This window comes from Crocuta crocuta, unplaced genomic scaffold (genome assembly GCF_008692635.1).
Source record: "Crocuta crocuta isolate KB4526 unplaced genomic scaffold, BGI_CrCroc_1.0 scaffold3, whole genome shotgun sequence".
Lineage (NCBI taxonomy): Eukaryota > Metazoa > Chordata > Mammalia > Carnivora > Hyaenidae > Crocuta > Crocuta crocuta.
Genome location: NW_027529934.1, coordinates 16,443,289 through 16,464,408, shown reverse-complemented (window position 1 = coordinate 16,464,408; position 21,120 = coordinate 16,443,289). Strand labels below are relative to the sequence as shown.

Genomic DNA, 21,120 nt, shown 5'->3' with positions numbered 1-21,120 from the left:
GCTGGGGTGAAGTGGGCCCATAATCTAATATGACTGGTGTCTTCCATAAAAAGGCAGAAGTTAGGACATTGAGACAGACATGCACAGAGGGAAGATACTATGAAGAGACAGAGAGAGAAGATGGCCATTTACAAGCCAAGGAAAGAGGCCTGCAACCCATCCTTCCTTCATGGCCTGCAGAAGAAACTGACCTTGCCAACCTCTTGATTTCAGATTTCTTGGCTCCAGAAGGTCAGACAGATACATTTCTGCTGTGTGGGCCACTCAGGAAGTTAAGAGGTCCCTTCTGCTTCACCCCCCACTTCCTCATCAGCTGACCCTATCAGCCCTGTCTTCAAAATATACGCCCAATCCATTCACTTCTCTCCATTCCAAGATGAGGTCAATGTCATCTCTCACCTGGATTACTGTGACAGCTTCCCAACCAGTGTCTGGTTCTCTGCTTCTCTCTCTACAGGCTGCTCTTTTCACACATGGCAGATGCTATTACCCCCCAGCCCCACGCCTCCTCTCCGCCCATGGCTTCCCAAGGCCTGTAGAGGGAAGTCTAACCCCTTAACATATCCCACAAGTGCCTCCTTCATGTGGCCTTGCCTCCTCTAATCTCATCTTGTACCCCCTTCTCACTCACCAGTCCTGGATACACCTTACTCTAGGGCTGTCCACTCCCCTCGTGAACTTGTTTGTCCTGTTGGTACATTTGTTCTCAGATATTGGTGTGACTGACTACTTCATAACACTCAGGGCTCGCCTCAAACGCATTTCCACTCAAATGTAACCTCAGCAAGAGGCCTTTTTAACTAAGAAGCCCGGCCCCCAATCAAACTCTACCACACCATCCTGTCTTACTGCCTTTGTAGTGTTTCTTACTCCTAAATTTATCATTCACATATGATGCACGGGTCACTTTATTTACACATTCATTGACGGCCTTCCTGCATTAGAAATGAGCTCAATCAGAACAGGGCCCTTGCTTGTCTCATTCTGTTTGGATGCTCAGAGCCTGGTGGGTAGTTGAATGAATGAATGAAGTCATGCTGGCTAACCCAAGTGTCCCAAAGGAAAAAGAGATCTTGAAAAAAAATGTTAATCACCCAGCCCTGGTCGTTAGGGAGAAAGACAAGGAGCAACAAAGAGCATAGAAACGTGACCATCAGTCACTTGTGTGGTCTGACTTTGATGACAATTACCCCCCATTTAGCCCAGGGTCCAGCCACATCCTCCAGCCAACTAACTCATTTAAGGAGGAAATAATGATCAAGAAAATTTCATATCACTGAAAGCAGTTGGGAGTGTGTGGGGGGNCAGGTGCCTTATCAGCTCCTATATTATCACCTACCTTCCTTTTGCTCAGTTACAAAGAGCTCATTGTAGCTGGGACCTTCTGATAACATGGGATCCTTTCCTAATTACTATATATTCTATTTCAGGTTCAGCAGAAAAGAAAATTAAAAAGCTCCATTTCACTCCAGGTTCAAATGAGTCAATCTTTCAATCAATCAAGTATTAATTAAGCTATACCAGGAAATACAGGGGAGGTAGAAGACATCCTCTCTCTACTCAAAGATGATACCAGGGAAATAATTAGAAAATAATTTAAGAACAATGAAAAGAGTTTAAAAAGGGTTTTATTTGGGCTTTCTCTGGCTTTCTGTTAGGGAATGCCTGGAATCTCTAGCCACTTTATTCTCCTTTGCTTTTCTCTTCTCTCTTTCCTTCTTTTTCTCTCTTTTCATCACTAATTACACTGTCTCTGAAGGGTCCATGCTGTAGACTCATAATTAGTCTTTTTCAGTCACCCCTGAGGATTAAACACTAGCAGTCCTGTCTCTCTGATTCTCTGAAAATTCCAACTGTGCTAAATGGATTGAATATCATATCTCCAGCCTGTTAGCAAGTCAACAAATTCCTACAGATTCATGTCCTTGAGATCATAAGGGAATTTTCTGATGTCTCTTCCCCTAAACTAGAAAATGTACAGAGAAGGATTTTGCCCTCCTCTGTGAGGACTCCACTGGTGTGGAGTCTGGGCAGCATTCACTTAAGTGCTTTGAACTTAGTGTTTTCTTCTGTAAACAGAGATATTAGCATGTTTCTCAGAGGGTTAGACATTTTTATCCACTGTGCTACATCATCTTTTAATAAAATTTTTTTTAATGTTTATTTCTGAGAGAGAGAGAGAGAGACAGCATGAGCAGGGGAAGGTCAGAGAGAGAGGGAGACACAGAATCTGAAATAGGCTCCAGTCTCTGAGCTGTCAGCACAGAGCCCAACACGGGGCTAGAACCCACGAACCGTGAGATCATGACCTGAGCTGAAGTCGTACACTTAACCGAATGAGCCACCCAGGCGTCTCTGTGCTACATCATCTTACCTTCCATACCGAGCACAGTGCCTGGTAGACAGTGAGCTGGCAATAAGCATTTGTGGAATGGATGAATGAGTGAATGAGTGAATGAATGAATTGCTGGGAGCAATAAGCGTGTAGCCTAAGTGTGTGTGTGCAAAGCGTGTAGCCCTAAGTACACTTCACACAGCAGGTACCTTAAATTGCCTTGAGAACTATGCAGCCTTGCATTTATTATACGATTCATATTGTGTGAAATGTGAAAAACATCTATGTGTTAAAGACTTATTTTGGGGGTTGGGTGGCTCAGTTGGTTAAGTGTCTGACTTCGGCTCAGGTCACGATCTCATGGTTCATGGGGTTGGGCTCTGTGTGGACAGCTAGAAGCCTGGAGCCTGCTTCCGATTCTTTCTCTCTCTCTCTACCCCCTCCCCCCCCCGCCCAAATATAAATAAGCATTAAAGAAAATTTTTAAAAAAAGACCAACCAGAGGTTGGTCAATTGTTCCCTGAATGGGTTTAAGAAGCGAGTTAGCCAGCTCAGGGCAGACACGTTCGCCTTCCTTGTGCTTTCTTGAGAACTTAATTTCCATTCATTTCCAGCTGCTTCTCCTGCTTTCAGCCCTTCTGACCTCCTGGATTTAGTTTCGTAGTGCCCTGTTTTGTCTGTCACTATCAACTTTCGCCTCCTCATTCAGCTAGAATGCTCTCTTGTTTTTCCTTGGCCTCTTTTGACATAGATATTTCAGGAGGCCACCGCCACCAAACAGAGGGCTGGCAAAATGTCTTATCAGCTTTCCCAGAAACAGGGGATGATCTGTTGTATCGAAAGGTCGCTGTTTGTTATATTCTAAGTGCCGTGACTCAAGAGGTGGGTCTTTTCATCCCAGGGACACAGATGAAAAAACTGAGTCTATCAGAGATTAAGTAATTTGCCCAAGGCCACAGAGCTACTCCAGTCAGAAGAGGTTGGACTCTGGTCCTATCTGAGTGTGAGAGGATCCTGCATGTGACCACAAGGCTATATAGCTGCCATCCTCGGGTGACGACTTCCACCTCTGGACCTTCCCTTCTCTGCCGATGGGGTGTTCATTGAATCAGTCATCCATCAAACGTTTGAAAGCCTGCCATGTGTGTCATACCCTATGGGTACACTCTTGAATGATTAAGATGTCTTCTGGGCCTTTAGGGAGCTCACATTTTAATAGGACCCAAAATGCAAGCAAAGAAATACAATGCGATATCACAAATGACGCTGGGTACCCCAAAGACATAAAACTGTTTTGAGCGCTCACTGGCAGTCCAAGAGCTCTATCCAACCCATAGGCACTTTCATTATGATTTTATTTTTTCCCTCCTCTAACTTCATGTACAATTACCAATTTTTAGTTAGTCCCCAGATTTGGCCACCAACCTATCTTCCTGCAGGAAGTCTGCCAGGGCTTTAGAAGGCCCTGTGTGCCCTCCTTACCCCCATCCCACAGCCTTTCCACCCTGCCAGCCTCACCCAGTTATGTCACCGCATTAAAGCCTGCAGTCCCCCAACTACAAACTGCCTCTGGAGTAGGGACTACATTCCCTAGTCTTGCACGGTAGTCTGCGTAGGGGAGAGTGGAGCAGGGGGCTTAAAAAGGAGAGGTGAGGACAAAAGGCAAAAGGCTAGCTGCCCTTTCCGGCCGAAACCTCCATTTTGATCCACAGATCCTGGTCTTTGGCTAATCAGACAAATAATAAGGACGAGAGGTGTCTACAAGAGGAATTAATGCATCTCAAAATGCCCCAGCACAATACAAAAGGCTGGCAGAGGGGTGCAGTTGACAGAGCATTGAGCTGGGTGCCGGAGGACCCAGTTCTGGTGCCAGTTCAGTTGTCTTCCAACCCTCTGACCTTGAATGAATCACTCAAGCTTTCTGAGCCCTCTCCTCATCTGAGAAATGAGGCCAGGAGCTGTCCCAGATACCTCTCAAGATTGTCATGGAGAACAGCCAGGCATGTGAAAGAACACTAAGAAGGGAGAATTGCAATTGCAATGCAAGGATTAGACTGGAAAGCTGAATTAAAGCTCAAATGAGAACCCTGAGCTTCTCTTTCTGAGGCAGCCCTCCACCCTCCCAACCCTGGCCCCATCCGTCGTGAATCCGTCATTAGGAGCTATGTTTCCAATTTGGAGAATTTATGGGCATTACGCACTGACACCACCCACATTCGTGTTCGCTGCCTGAATATATCTGATCTGACCACATCCTGGTATTAGTGCTAATAAAACCTGTAGCCATGGTTACTGTGAAGTACCTGGCTTACTCAGCTCCCATTTTCATTTGCCAAAACTATTTGGTACAGGATTTTGGAGCCAATCTTTGTGGGTGTGGTAAAGCACCTAGGTACATTTTTATTTTTGGAAAGTGTGAGCTTGGGGTCTGAGGTCATCTTCAAGTTCAGGGCCATTGAGGAGGGGCAGTGCCTTCTCTGTTCCCCAAATATAGGGAGCGCTTTGTGGCTGACCCCAGCAACTGACGCTTAAGTCCTCAAACGTCATGTCCTCTCTGAGGGAGAGAGTGTTTCTTGAAAAAAGAAGAAGACAATCGAGCACTTGTGTGAACTGGGGTCTCCCACACAGGTAGTAATTTAAAAAGAGGCCCAAAAGTTCCGTAATTCTCTTTAATATTAGAGAACGTAGTGTTCTCACATCTTGCAGCCATACCTGCATGAAGGGCTGATTCAGTTTTCTCGGTGGTGGTGCAAGAGAAGTTTATAGACTGGAATCGTTGAAAACTAATGGGGTGGCAAATATACACAGTGATGCAACTCGAAAGCAGTACGGAGATGATTTTATTTTCCTTTCCATTTTCTCCTTTCATTTGATGTTAACAAAAGTTCAGGGCAATTAAAAGCCCAAAGCTACCTTACCATAATATTAAGGCTGAAAGCATAAAGGCCGAATCATAGAGGGAGTGAGCAGAAATACTCTCATTCCAGTCATAACTCACCCCTGTGGAATGCACACCGTGGAATATTTCAGACTCACCAGGCTTCAGCCCCAGGCTCCTGCCCGCAGGGCGGGGTACACAGAGGCACTAATACTCCTGGATGGCGGACCTTCCTGTCTGCAGGGCTTAAATCTGCATCCTTAATGTCACGGGAGGATTTAAAAAAAAAAAAATTTTTTTTTTACAGTTTTGCTAAATAATTGTTGGTGAATGCAGAGGACATACGACTTTGCTCACATATTTATGGAGCACACACTCAGGCAAGTGACACCCTCTTCCTTTGATCCAGATGACATTTTCCAAGCCTCATCAAATGCGGCTTGGGGGCCTCTGTGCAAATAGATTGTTACTCCTAAACTGCTACAGAGAAATTCTGGAATCGACAACGGCTTCACCCCGCATCTAATCCTCTCCATTTGCCTGCCCTCGTCCCCGAACGTCTTCCTCCCCGTCCCTGAAATGCCCTCCTCAAGGGAGGTTACAGGTGCTACAAACAAGTCATTTGGAAGTATGGATTTAAGACACTGCTTAAGCTGATATTGTGGGGGGAGGGGCGAGGTGGGGGAGCCAGGAGACACCACATGTGCACGCACATGCACAGACACAGCCTTCCCTTGACTCCGCCCCCTCACTCCTCCACATCTGCCACCTCTGTTCCATCCTCGCCTGGGGACCTCAGAGCTCTATGGAAACGCGCTGGAAAGCACAGGGGGTCTCCCGGAGTGGAGGACTGGTGGGAGAGGCCGCGGAACTCACCATGTCTCTGAGCTTTCCACCTGTGGCCTCAGGGCTGGGCGGCTTGCAGGCTCCGTACCAGCTTTTAGGCTTGGTCTCCCATAAGCTTCCCTGAACACATTTAAAAAAAAAAAAAAAAAGAAAAAGCAGACCAACTCTCAGAGTGTCAGGGTCTTGAAGAAATAGGTCATTGCATGGAAACACTGATAGAGCAAAACGATCTGAGTGTTTGGCCATGCCTCCGCTGGTGAGGAAGGAGGAGAGCCCCCCCCCCCGCCCCCCGCCCCCCATGGGAGCCGGCTCAGAGCAGCCCGAGAGGGTCCTCACAGGAGAGGCAGTCCTGTGGGGCTCCAGTCCTGGCTTTGACTTTTAGCTGGTTTTATTTGTTTATGCTCCTCTAGGTTTGCCTATGAGCTGAATTCTTGGCAGAAAGACAAGACTGAGAGCCTTGAGCGTAGCGGAAGCTCATAGGTTGTGGTATGAGAAGTCAGCTCAAATTCTCGCTTGTGGCTTAGTGTGTGCATCCTTGGGAAGGTCATTCAGTTGTTTGGGGCCTCAGTTTCTTCATCTCTAAAATGGGAGCAAAATCTGGACAAATACTTGAGCAAGTGATAATATGGGTTGTCTCTATGGAAGAACATTGGGGGCAGAGCGGGAGACTGGCTTTTCTCTCATTCTTTTTGTACTATTCTGAAGGCTGGGTCACATGCGCATACTTTCTGAAGGAAACACTAACTAGCAGCGGATTCCTGCCTCGCAGAGTCCTTAGGTCAAAGCAGACAATGCATGTGAGCATGTCCCCGGGCTCTTAGGAACTGTACAAATATTTAGAGTCACAATTGCTATCATTCCGGGCTGATTTGGGACACGGCAAAAATGTCACACCCCAATTCTTCCAGGTAGTGAGTGGCCTGAAATTCCTGGGAAATTTGCTCCCATGCTGGGAAGTTTTCCTGCATCCAACCCAGAATGGATGGATGGCTACCACCCCCACCCCAAACCTCCCCGGGGGAAGGGGGCTCTTTCACCTGGCTGGGCAGTGGTGCTGGGAGACCTGGGTCCTCCATGTGCCCAGATGACCCCTGGTGTTTCAGGGCTAGCGGAGCATGTCCACCCTGCTGAGCAAGTTCTGACAGGCACATTCCATCCCTTGCCAGGAGGCAGTGGGGCCTGGCTGCCTGGTGGGAGCTGAGGGAGTGGCACCTGCCTCAGTGACTGCCCTCTGACTGACCCCTGGCAGGGAGCAGGGGTGGGGAGGTTTTTACAGCGTGTGTGCCAGCCTCCCTCAGGTTGTTTCCTGGGTTGCCATAATAAAAACCATGCTGTGAGCATACTGCTCTTTGTATACGAAGAAGCTAGTAGAACTAACAACGATTTCCATCGACAAAATCTGCCAGTTGAATTCCTTTTCCTGAAGTTGCATGTGGACTTCAAGAAATGCTAGTTAAGGAACGACTGGGGGATCAGCTCGGTGCTGAGGGGGAGCCCGGAAGTGTAAGAAGGTTCCTATCCTGGAGAGTTAATAGAACGTTGAGCTCTGTTAAGTTCTGCCAGGCAACAGTGCGGCTCCCTGCCCACCCCCACCCCCTCCCCAGACCACCGGTGCCTCCCTTCTAAGATGGGAAGGTAATAATCACACCAACTTCATCACCCTCCAGCCTTGCTGTGAAAGTCAAACAACAATATCCCGGAGAGTGCTTTCTAAACTGAAAATGCCCTTCCAAATATAATTTTCAAAAATAATAATGGCAGGTAGAGGCTTAATAAATATCGGAAAATGCCAAAGTGCTCACATGGATCGGGAAGGGGAGGAATCAATGTTGCCTTGGGACTTCGCAGGGCGGAGCCCGAGGTTGAGCTCTGTGGATGGTTGGGTGGGAAAAGGGGAGCTGAGGTGAGCTGGAGGAGATGGAAAGCCAGGGTGTAGACCACAGACCAGCACATGTGGAGTTTGGGCCTGGGGTGGCGGTGAAGAAAATTTTCTAGGGAGAGTGAGGACTGAGGTGATACAGGCAGGGCTGGCGAGATTACGAAAGGTTCAGAAGGTCCAACATTGGTTTGGTGTAACAGGTGTCAGCGAGGTCCTGAAAGCTGGCGAATAGAGGAGACACAGCACCATCACTGTTTCAGAGGCCACATACTTTTAACCTGACCCCTCTTGTAAATCAGAGTGTGCCTTGCCCTGAGCTTCGGGTTATGCAGCAGCAAGCCCCCACCCCTGGGCTTGGGGCACGCTGCCCTAACCAGCCAGGCTCAGGAATCACAATTAAAAAAAAAAAGTTTTATTAATAATGCATTGCCTTCTTGCACGAAATCTGATGATGAACCAAAATGAAATATCACCAAACCAATTGGAAAGAAATGACTATTTATCTCGAGATCCTTTGGGAATGCGACCGGAGGCTAAAAACCCTGACACAATCACTTCTCCAGGCTTAACAGATGCCCTGATGGGCTTGTGTCTACTTATGACCGGGGGAAGTCCGATCAAAGACCTTGTTCTCGTAACACATGTTAATTGTTTAAGGGCTTCTGCAAACATTTCTTTACTCCATCTACAGTAATGTGAGGAAGGGAGGAATTTCTCGCCCTATTTCACAGATGAATAAAGGAGCAGAAATGTGTTCAAAATTTGTTTCAATTTTTTTATGTCTTTTATTTTATTTTGAGAGACAGGGACAGCGAGCGAGTGGGGGAGGGGCAGAGAGAGGGGGAGACACAGAATCTGAAGCAGGCTCCAGGCTCTGAGCTGTCAGCACAGAGCCTGATGTGGAGCTCGAACCCACAGACTGTGAGATCATGACCTGAGCCAAAGTTGGACACTTAACCGACTGAGCCACCCAGGCGCCCCCAAAATTTGTTTCAAATGGCGAAGCTGGTGGAGCACCTGGGTAGTTCAGTTGGTTAAGTGTTTGGCTCTTGATTTCAGCTCAGATCATGATCTCACAGTTTTGTAAGTTCGAGCCTCAGGTTGGGCTCTGTGCTGACCCTGCAGAGACTGCTTGAGATTCTCTCTCTCTCTCTCTCTCTCTCTCTCTCTTCTCCTTCCCAGCGTGGACTCTATGTCTCTCTCAAAATAAATAAATAAACTTAAAAAAAAATAAAATTGCAAAGCTGGTTAGTGGCCAAGGGCAGAGAGGGTTCTAGTCGTCTGGGTCCCCAGGGTGATGTTGTCTTCACTATATTAACTTCAACAAGAGAGGAGTCAATAATGGCAATTCGTCACTTCTGCAGTTTACACTCTCACACTCCCTGACATCTGTGGTCCCTCTCTTACTCTGGGGCCTCTACAAGCTTCTCTCTCTGGAACCTCCCAGCTCTCCCCTAATCCTGGTCCAACTGCTACCACCAAATCTCCTGACTTCTGTTCATTTATGTCTCAGAGAAATATGGCTTCTCTTGGGAAGCCTCCCATGATCTCATTGATGTAAGGGCCCGGTACCCCTCACTTTCCTTATCCTGCTACTGTAGCCCATACCTGCTTTAGGTTGTTAATTTAATCATCTTTCTTCCTTTCTAGACAGAATCTATTCCCATCACGGCATCCCCTACATTGAGGACATGTTTGCTCTTGGAAAATATTTGCTGAATTAATGAATGGACATTTTTATAGATGAGGAATCGGGCCCGCTGAAGTTAAACACCAGGCCTGATCTCACATATGTTCAGGGATGATGTGGTAATTCTTCTTCCCCTAAATATCCAGTGCTTGTTCCAGTCTGCCATGCTGGTTTCTGGGTTCACACACAGCACTGTGGTCAGGTGGAAGAAGATACTCTGAAGAAAATCCATCAACTGGGTTTTCAATATTCTGGGTCTGGAGAACCCTTTCAACCTGAGCTCAGAGTATGCTTACATGCCAGATACTGGCATTCCAGAGTATCGGCACATGCCACAGGCCTCTTTTGGTGACTGAATTCACCAAAATTTCTGAATCTCCAGTTGGGTTATAAGTGCCAAGAAACAGAGATAATAGCAGTGACAGCTTTCTTCCAAAGACTGTTGACCTCAAATGGAGATTGCACTTGGTCTCACAGGGCACCATATTGAATGTTATGACCTACCACCATGTTCTGGAAAAGCCTTGATTAGAACTCTTTCTGATACATTTTGATGTCCATGAATTGATACCGTTTTGTTTGCTAATTTCTGGTTGCCAAGCCAACTGAGTAGAGCATGCGTATGTGTAGCACCAACTACATACAGCACTGTTATTACTGCAAAAGTCTCTCCTTGTTTCTTCCTAGAGGGAGGAACTCCCTTGGCTCACTTTTTTCTTCCTTCCCTGAACCTGGGATGTTGCCACAACTGAGGCTGAGAGAGCCAAGAACTGCTGTCTCCACTGTCTTCAGTACAGTAGCAGACAGTCCAATTCAGTGCAACTATGTTGAGGAGCCCCTGGGAGCCTGAATACCTTCCCTCCTTTCTAAGGCTTTCCCAGATAATTCTGCCTAGGAAGAAGCAGACATCTGCCAACCACTTGGGTAAGGAACCCCAAACTGAACTAAAGATGTAGACTGTGAACTCAAGGGTTATTTTTTGTTGGGGAAATGGAGGAGCATGAAAGAAGAACGACGAAGCATGACTAGTTAAGTGTCCAAAGGGAAATGCAAACAAATGGTTATGGAAGCAGCCAGGAGGAAGCTGCTAATTCCAGTGAGAAATCTGGCAAGGCTTCACAGACCGTGAGATCAGGGTGGGTACCCACAGGGAGAACGGGATGATCAGATGGGAGGAGGATGGGAATAAAGGGATTCCAGCTGATCTTGAAAGAATCTAATCAAGGTGACCCAGATATGGAGCCTTCCAACCTCCCACTGTGATGGCAACACATAAACAAATCACTCCAGCCCGCCCTCCCTTAGAGCGCCTCCAGACCAGCCACTCCAAGCTCCAGTGGGTGCCATTCCAGCAAGCTGCCTGGCCCAGGGTGATGGCTCCTCAGGGTTGCGGCCTGTGGAGGAGGGCTGCCTACTGGGAAACTTTCTCTTTATCCCACACCTCCTCACCTATTACGGCTTGAATGCCCAAGGGCAGCGCTGGGGGTGGCCAAGGATGAGCTGGGCCCAAGGACCTTCGAGGGATGTTTTCCAAGTTCAACCACGAAGGCAGATTACTGTGTGAGAAGACTTGATGTGGCTCGTGGCCTCTCCCCCCCATCCCCCCCCCCCATGTGGCTTGATGTGGCCTCCTTCCCTCCCCACTCTGGACACACTTTATTCCTTTCCATATTCTTAAATTTGGTACTAATCCTGATTTCAAATCTGGAGTCACAAGGTATCCAAAGCCAATTCCGATGGCGCAAGTCCAAAGGACCTGTCTCTGTCTCTTTCTCTCTCTCTCTCTCCACACACACACACACACACACACACACACACACACACACACACAGTAGTTAGCCTACCCCTGTAGCAATTTGCTAATGCTTAACTTTTTAAAATGTTTATTTTTGAGAAAGAGAAAGACAGATCATGAGTGGAAGAGGGGCAGAAAGAGAGGGAGACACAGAAGCAGGATCCAGGCTCTGAGCTTTCAGGACAGAGCCCAGTGTGGGGCTCAAACCCACAAACCATGAGATCATGACCTGAGCCAGAGCCAGACGCCTAACCCACTGAGCCACCCAGGCAACCCAATACTGCTAACATTTATAGCAGAAGGTTTGTGGAAACCAAACAAGATATCTGACCAAAAGGACCAATCCCAAGCCACAGGCTGCAACCTTGAAGCCCATGAGGTAGATGTGACCAGTGGCCGGTGACCGGATCTCTAGCTTCACGGCACATCCTCCCCACACCCCCACACCACCTGCGCTACTCTTTCGGGTACACCGGCCTGGATGGAAGCCTGTCCCTCCTCCATTCACTAGCTGTCTGACTTCGGAAAGTCCTCGGTTTCCTTAGCAGTAGAAACAGGGTAAGAGTAGACTCGGGGTCCTAGGTCCCCTGTAGAAATCAGATGAGTTAAATAATCTGTCTAATGTGCAAAACAGTGCTTGGCACAAAGTAAATGTTCAGTAAGTGTTAGCTTTGTCCACTGGGCCCTGGAGGCATTTGGGGTCATGATCCCCCCAATAGTGGGGGCTCAAGGGTGCGGAGGGACACGCAGGTGACACATTTAGTACGAAAGAGCGCCTCTTGTTATTTCTGGCATAGCTGGTGAGGAACACGCTGGCCTGTTAAACTGTGGCAAAGACGGACCTGGGTGTAGCCCCTGCGGGAGAGGGGTGACAGAAAGGAGGCTCTGGTGGCCTGGGGGCTTTTTCTGGAATCCTGGTTTATACAGAGATCATCACAGCTGAAAACGTCTTCCTTCCTCTGTTGCCTAACCCGCCTGACAAGCAGCGAGAGACAATCGTGTACTCTGTACAGATGCTGTGCTACATCTTCTTTCCCATGTGACTGAACTACTGGACAGCTTTTCATCTGGGAATCCCCACTGCTTAGCATTAGCACATAGTAGATGCTCAGCGTTTGTCAAATGGTTGACAAACCGACTGACTGGTTATGATATTGGAGGATGGAAGAAAGCCAGAATTAAAGACGTCTGTGTGAGGGTTCAGGTGTTATCTCCTCTGGGCCAGGGCATCCACACTCATCACTGGCACCTGGGCCTTCGAATCTCTACGAGCTCTGCAGAGCCAGGCCACCCGGGGGCATAACAGGTTGGGCTATAGCAGGTTGAGGGGTCCAGGCGAGGGCCTGTGTGGAACAGGAAGGTCTGGCAGTGGGTGGAGCCCAAAGCAGTGGTTTCCGGCTTAGGCAGGTCGGTCAGAGCCTGGACAGCTGGCCGGGGAGGGAGGAAGTGGTGGGATGCCAAGAATGGCATGGTCCCGAGCCTGGGCGATGGGTGAAGAGCTGGTGTCCCCTGAGAACAGAGATCCCAGGAGAATTACAAATAATTACCAATTGGGGGTTGGGAGCAGAGTCTAGACCTCCCCCCATGATGCTGCTGTTTCTTGTACCTGCTGGCTGAGACACAGCACAGCCATAAGCTAGGAGTCTTTGAAGCAATAATACAATCTCAAGCTAAATAGACAAATTTCAATTTTAGAAAGTGGTTTGCCAGGTTCATTTCATTTCTTCTTTAGAATCCCATGCAACCCTAGGGCCTCCTCACCTGAGCAGGCCAAGATCTCCTCCTCATAATGCCCTTGGCACGACTTCCCGCCCCTCCCCCGACCCTTCTCGTCTTCTCATGTGCGTGGAGCCCATGCAGCTATCACAGAGAACCGCACAAGCCATTGTAGGCCTTTCCTCACCCCCTTGCCCTGATGCCCGGGCCATATCAGAATTGAGAAAGCCTATGAGTTGACATGCAGGCCCTTATTGGAGTCATGTAACAGGGTGACTGAGGGTGACAGGGGCTGGACGTTCCACCTGCAGATGCACATGTGGTCATTAACCCGTGTTTAGGAACAGCTACCATCAAATTCCCAGTGGGAATTTAATGACCAAGTGGTGGTGCCCAAGGGCGATGGCTGAGGTTCAGATCTTACCAGGGGTCACAAGTGTTTATGCATAAAATAACACACTTAGATCTTATCGCTTCTGGGAAGTCTATCACCCGAAGCTGGGCTAAGTGGTTTCCCTCTGGGTCCTGTGGGTCCCTGTTGTGACATCTCTCATAGCATTTGCTACCCTGTATTATAGTTGCCTCTTTATCTACCCATCTGCGAAAATAGACTGTGAGCTCCTGATTCATTATTTTCAGCAGCTGCAGAGCTGCTGTGTGGGTGAGGCTAATGGATGATACCCTGGGGCCCAGGGAAGAGCAGGTAGCTCTCAACAGAGACCTCAGTTTTCTCATCTGTAAAACAGAGAGAATAGTCGCGCTATCCTGAACACTACATGAGAGGTGGTAGATGAAGCATTGAACGCAGTGCCTGGAACGATGCAGACTGTGCTCAATAAATGCTGTTGTTTTCTGTTCCTTCCTACTCAGTCACACCAAGGAGATTTATCGTCTGTCCAAATAATTTCTTTCTTTTTCAAGTGTACAAATAACTTCATCTCTAGGACAACAAGGAGCAGGGTTTGATAGCCTTCGTTAAAGCCTAAGATCAAAGGCAACAAATAAAAGACCAGGGATGGAAAAGTATGCTTACTTAATATGAATATTATCGCAAGAAAGGATATTGATCAAAATGTGGGAAAAGGAAAAACAAAACGTTAAATATAAAATAACCATATGATTCAGCAATTACAGTCCTAGGTGTGTGCCCCCAAACAATTGAAAACAGGTACTCACACAAATTCTCGTACACACACGTTCACAACAGCAGCCAAAAGACAGAAACAACCCAAATGTCTAACAATGGATGAATAAAGGTATGCCTGAGCGGTTCAGTCGGTTAAGGATCTGACTCTTGACTTCAGCTCAAGTCATGATCTCCCAGTCTGTGGGTTCGAGCCCTGATTCAGGCTCTATGCTGATTGCAGGAGCTGGCTTGGGATTCTCTCTCTCTCTCTTTCTCTCTCTCTCTGTCTCTTGGCCTCTCTCCCCCACTCTTTCTCTAAAATTAAAATAAATACATAAATAAAAATTAAAAAATAAAGTGAAATGGTTAATTTTATGTTATGTGAATTTCACCTTCATAAAAAATTGTGGGAGGAGATAATGCAACATTTTTTGAAAGCTAATAGATGATAAATGGAAAACAATAACATAGTTCCTATTATTAATTGTTTAAGAAGTATAAAATGCCATTGATTAGTTTTTTAGTGTGTATTTATCTATTCCTTACAATACTACATACTTCAGTGGTGGAAATTCCTTACTGAAGAAATATTGTGTTATTTTTAAAGTGTATTTATTTATTTTGAGAGAGAGAGAGAGAGAGCGTGTGTGAGCAGGGGAGGGACAGAGAGAGAGAGAAAGAGAGAGAATCCGAAGCAGGCTCGATGCTGTCAGCACCAAGCCCAACATGGGGCTCAAACCCACAAACCATGAGATCATGACCTGAGCCTAAATCAAAAGTCAGATGCTTAACCAACTGAGCCACCCAGGCACTCCAAAAATAATGTTTTTTAAACCACTGAAGACTTATTCCTGGAAAATGTCAGTCAGGAACATCAGACCTTCTTCTCCATGTGGCACATGCTCTGTGACTGAGGCCCTTTCCCTTGTCCCAGACAGGGCGGGGGAGACGCGGTGCCTCTGTCTGGAAATGAGATATTCCTTCCATGGCCAGCAGTGAAAATGTGTGCCATTCATCCATTGGAAACACAGCAAAAATCAGCTTTTCCTCAGAGGGGTCAATAATAACCTGGTGAAAATCTATGAAGAGCACGGTAGTTGGAAATGAGCAAAGTATCCTATGGCACATCGTCATCTTTTTTCTGAATGAGGGAAGGCTCTGGGCCAAGTATCCCACAGGGCAGGACTGAGTTTCTACTTCAGAAACCAGGAGAATGCTGAGCAGTTCACGTCTGGGTTGTGGGGTGCAAATGTACTCCTCTCTCCCAGAGGAGGTTTCATTGTGGGATAGTGCAGGTCACCCATGCGATGAGGCTGGAGGGTTCACTCTAGACCACCGTTGTGCTGTACTGGCAATTGCTACTCAGCAGATAGTGGGCCTTGGGTGGGAGGGAGAGTTTCAGGTCAGCAGTAGACGGTAGAGAGAGAAGGGAGGGTGCGAGCATCAGTCATTTACAAGCAATGGGCTTGATGGATGGGGTAAGTCTGCAGGGCTGGCCTTAAGAGTGGTATGTTCTCTTTCAGCCTTGCTACTTTTCTGGCACATAATGTTGAATAAACAATTGCGATGTGCTCATAAAACAACCTGCCGGGTGTGGGGCGGGGGGTGGGGGGAGCACAGCATGACTGTCAAATCGCATGCCTCAAATTCTTAGCACCACTGGTCAATAAACGGCTACTGAGAGCCTAGCACACACACTAAAAATCTGAAGGAACCAACAAAGGTTGGATGAACATGTTTTCTCTCAGTTCTGAATCATTGGGAGGGTTACTTTGCCCTACATGGTTCTTGGGTGATGGTAGGCAACTGGGTGTGAGTGGCCCAATGGACCCTCCAGGCTACGGCCAGGGCTTTTACAGCAGAAGAGTTTCTGGTAGCCCACACTTTGTCCACTGGTAGAGTTGCTGAAGATTCTAAGATTAGAAGCCACCGCCATAAGGGCAGACTCGGGTCCTCCCTCAGGTGTGAGAGGGAAAAGCCATCTCCTGACTTGCATTGAAGCATTTGCTTCTCTTTCCACAGGGGTCATGGTCGCGTGCCACGTAGGCTAAGACACAGCATGTCCACGGTGTCCCATTCTGTTCCCATAACACAACGGCTAAGACAACTTCACGTCCTCCGTGGCTTCTCTCACTGACTTTAACCCCAGTTAAGGGGTTAACGTACTTAACCAGCTCCCACATCCATTTCTATGTGCCTCCTCAGGACAACTTTGAAGACTGAAGATACTATAACCTGCAACTGTCCTTATTACTGTTATATTCTTTCCCTCTCTTCTGCCACTTTTCTTTTATGACTTGCTTGGGAAACTAAAGAAGTTGCTGACGGGCTTTCCTTATGCCTATCCAGCTTGAGATCAGGAGTGCATCTGAGGAGAATAAAAGTCAAGTGAAAAACATCCTAAAGGGAAGAAACTGTAGCTGGTAAGGCTTACAAACACAATCTTCAATTTTGACCAGAAAGACAGCAATGATTAGGATTTCTTTCATCTCTTAGCAACACACTCCATGGAGCGGCTCGCTGACAATCGTGGGAGCAAGTCTCTTGCCCGGGGCCAGGGTTTGGTTTGGACACTGCTGTGGCCCCTTGGGAGTTGCCCCGAGAAAGAAATCTTGTGTTTGTGTGAGGTTCATTTTGGAACCCAGCTACACCGAGGCCCAGTCAGGTCCCCAGGCGGTGCTCTGCTCCAATGGCTCAGGCCCATGTGGGTGGAAAAGTCAGAAACCTGAGCTGCTCTGTGGCCCTGGGGACTGCCCTTCAAAGAATTGGCTGTCGATTTTCCTCTTGCTGCATAAAGAGGGAAAAAGTCTATCTGCCTCTGCTTTATCTCTCTTGCGGTGCCCGTGCTGAGTCTCATGTGCTCCCGTTAGTCACCCTAGAGTCTTTCTCATGGAACAGAAAGTGTAAATCAATATTGGCTGTTTAGTGCTGACCTGTCCGCTGGTCCTGAAACCATCTTCTTGACAATGAAACACAAAAGCGGTTTCAGTTCATTGAGGCACCCAGTGCGGTCTCCCTTCTTGGAGAGGTTATTAGGGAATTTTTGAGAAAAGGCTAAGGATTGAAGTTGAGGAAACAGAAGGGTTGGGTGTGGTGTGGTATGGAGATTCCTTAAGAGGAGATCCAGCCCCTCTCTGGAAGGTCATTCAGGGAAGGCTTAGCCTTCAAGCCTCTTCATTTTGCATCTCTGCCAGCGTTTGAGGGCCTGCGTGTGAGATACAGATGGTCCAGGTGACCAAAGCCCTGGAGAGTGTCTGCTGTTCCTGAACAGAGAGAGACAGAGGTGGGTTCCTGTCGCTCCCTGAATCAGCTGTTGAGCTGGGGACACACTTCCCCTCCCTGAATATTAGTTCCCTCACCTGTGAAGTGAGGGGTGGGGCTGACTCATTTCGAAGTGTTTTTCCATTTGAAGTCTTTGAGCCTGTGGTTATTTCCTTTTGCTCATTAACAGTCAGAACTTCTCAGAAGTCTGTTTAGTTGAAAGTTTGGGTGTCGGCAGAAAATTTGAGCTTCTCTGTGTTGGATTGTGTTAGACTTCGTTGGTTGGGACTGAAGAAAACCATAGATACACCCAAGTCACCAACCAATGCTCAGATTCAGGGTCAGTGCTGGTTTAACCGGCCCCTTGGTGAGGACTGGAAAGAAAGCATCCTCTCGGAGTGGACCCGGTGCAAGTGGGGCAGGTCCATGGCCTGATAAGTGGAATATAGGCTGCTTTCAGCCGTGAGCTGCCAGGAATCCTTGTGCTATATACAACCTGCATAAACATTCACTTCTTTGGGCTCTGGCCACTGTAGGTAAGGAGTAAAAGAAGTAGCCAGAGTAGATGCATGCCATTGCTATGACGGAAGGACACTTTTATAATTGCTGCCTTAAAATATTTCATACAGTTATAAAGCTGCAAGTCTGGGCCTAATATCTTCCCCAGATCTTACACCTACACAGTCCAGGGTGAGTTGGTAGCTTCAAGAGGGAAGATTAATAATAATAATAAAACAACTTACATTTTTATAGAACCTTGCAATTTATGGAGCACATTAAATGTAACTTTCTTTCTCAACTTGATTCTGATCCTAACTATTGCCCTGGTGAGTAATAATTATTCCTATTTTAAATATAAGAGAAATGAAGCTGGGAAACTCAAAGACTTGTCTAAGATCAGCTAATAAGTGGTCAAGGTAAGAATTGAACCCATATCTGTCTACTTCCAAGTTCAAGGTTTTTTTTTTCTTCCACACTGGGTCATGTAATTTCCTGATCTGAGCCATGACAGCCAGACCTAAACTATTTAATAAGGGTTCAATTTACTCTAACAAAGTCATCCTTTTTGTTTTAATGTTGGTAGGACTCTCCCACACCGGTATGATTACTAGACTTGGGGTCTGAGTTCTGGAGAGGTCTTGGCTGATCTTAGTGTTGAACTAAAGTGTTCATTTCTCATATGATGAAGTGATTCCTAGGGGTTCACTTGTTTGGTTAAATGCATCTGTGTGCCACTAATATAGGATCCTTTCCAATGTTTTAGGTGTCACCTGCAAGGCATCCTGGGAAGGCCTCAGAAATCTAGAAAGAGTCACCAGGAAGTCACCATATGGTATAAAAAGAATATCTCCAGGCCAATCAGTATTGACCAAATAAAGACTCTTCAGTCTCACAGATAGTGTTACTACAGGCTCCTTTAGCTACCTTCAACACTGCTTTTATGCAAATCTGGGAGTGTTAGTTTTTTTCTTTTTGTTTATGCTTATTTATTTTGAGGGAGACAGTGTGAGAGAGGGAGGGGCAGGGACAGAGGGAGAGAGAGAATCTTAAGCAGCTCTGCACAGTCAGCCCAGAGCCCGATGTGGGGCTGAACCCACCAAGCTGCAAGATCATGACCTGAGCTGAAACCAAGAGTTGGACACTTAATCTACTGAGCCACCCGGGTGCCCTGCTGCCTCTATCTCTCCCTGAGCCCCAGACTTGAATAGCCACTGCCTACCATAAACCCCCGGGCACATCCTGGGCACCTCTTGGGTACATCCACCCCTAAATGTGTGTAAAGTGTTAATTGCCACCTTTCCCCTCAATCCTTTTCCCAAGTCCACTGCCCCCTTAGTTCATAGGATTTCCATTCTGGACATCACAGTGCACCCCCCACTCCCAGCTCCACACCTTGTAATCATCTTTCTTTTCCGCTCATTCCTCCTTTACCACATTCACTTGGTCAGGATGTACTTTAAGTCTACTTCGTAAACATCACTAGTATCCATTCCCTTCCTTTAGTTCCCTCAGCCATGAACTTCGTTGAGGTCCTCCTTATCTCGGCCTCCCTTCTCTCCCAGCCAGCTTCCATCTGGCCTTGAGTTCTTTTTCCAAACACACATCTGACCACACCCTTTCTCTGCTTAAACACCAAAATAGCAACTTCCTTAGTATAGTAGCGTAAGTCCCATTACTCTCAGTTCCCCCGACATGCCCTTGACTTTGCATATACTCTTCCCTCTGCCTGAAATACCCTTTCCCTAATCACTTCCTAACCATTTCCAACACCTTTGCTCATCCATCACTTCTACAGTGTTGCCTTCCAGATAATTCCTGGGGGAGTTTATCACTCTCTCCATCGGATTGTTTCAGTGTCCTGTAGCAACTGTTACTATAATGTGTATTATTTTGAACCATATTTGTTTCTGTATCTCGTGTCATTTACTAGATTGTGGGTCCTCAAAACCAGAAACCATCTAGTTATCTTTGGAGTCCAGGGTCCTGGGACACTGCCTATCACACAGTAGGTACCGTAACGGTTGTATGAATGGGGGGAATAGATCTGATGAGGTCAGTAACTCAGCTTGCTGAGTGTCCATTATTCCCTTGAGTTTAGTATTCAGAGGAAAAAAAGCAGAAACCATTCTCTCTTTCTTCTATAGGCTAGATATTGACAAAGTATGGAGGCTGGAGAAACTTCTGTTTGATCATGCATTTCTTTCCCATATTGTATCTTGGGTGGGAATGGAGAGCCAGAATTTCAGAAGAAATGAAGGACTTGATCAGCTTTTCCTGCATAGCCGGCCAACACCGGCCAAAGGGGAGACACATCAGAGTAGGAGGTAGATGGTAAGACCCTTGCTGGACAGTTTGGGTGGAATGTGACAAACCATTTGGGTTAGGAACGAGACACATCAGTGGTACTTTTCAGACCTGTTCCTTAGAACTCAAGGCTCTCCCCATTATCCAACTGGACTTCAAAATGAGGGTTCCTTAAAATTAGCTTCAGATTCTTACAGACTTTTAGCTGAGTGAATGAACTGCACGAGCTATGAAGGAAGGTGCTACTGAGAGCCTGGAGTGCACTGCCCGTTCTCCCCCCGCACCCCTTCCTTATCCAACGGAATGTGAGGAGCAGCCCTGCAAGGTAGCTAGCATGCTGGCCGCCAGCATTCTCTGTGAAATTAGGGCAATTCTTGTCTGCTTCGGTTTCCCTTTCGGTTAGGCTGGACTGTGTTCCCACCAGCAAAACGTCTATAGTTTATTTAACTCAATTATTACACAATGTATTCCTGGAAAGCTCTTGGAAATACTAGGGAAACAAGTCTTTTTGTGTCCTTCACTCTACCTTCATGGGTGGCCTGGGGGGGTGGTGCTGGGAGTGGGACCATTTAGAGACTCAAAGAGCTTAGGAAGCAATCTGTGTCACAGGCTTAGAGACTAGCAGGCAGGTTCCCACTCCACGCCTGGCTCCACGCCATATTTTTGTTTTGGCCAGTTAGTTTCTTAGCCCCGTTGAAAATTTGGCGTCACTTAGCATAATTTAGAAACATCCAAGCCTGAGATGCCTTTCAGTGGGTTTCAGGCCTTGCCTTTTTTTTTTTTTTTTTT

At 47.1% G+C, this 21,120-nt stretch overlaps 1 protein-coding gene across 3 annotated transcripts in view; it reads right to left on the bottom strand.

The window, feature by feature from the left end:
* The window catches only part of KIAA0040 (KIAA0040 ortholog), a 35,461-nt gene that overhangs the window by 13,651 nt on the left and 690 nt on the right, over positions 1–21,120 (bottom strand). Inside the window, exons 1-2 of one of the 3 annotated variants that reach the window (XM_077763325.1) lie at positions 6,090–6,176; positions 5,372–5,472 (exon numbers count right to left, since the gene is read on the bottom strand). The exons of 1 other annotated variant lie outside the window; for it this stretch is intronic. The gene's annotated coding sequence lies outside the window, so the exon portion shown is untranslated. Of the gene's footprint in view, positions 1–5,371; positions 5,473–6,089; positions 6,177–21,120 lie in introns of those variants that run through there. One more of the 3 variants, XM_077763326.1, reaches the window with a different exon arrangement.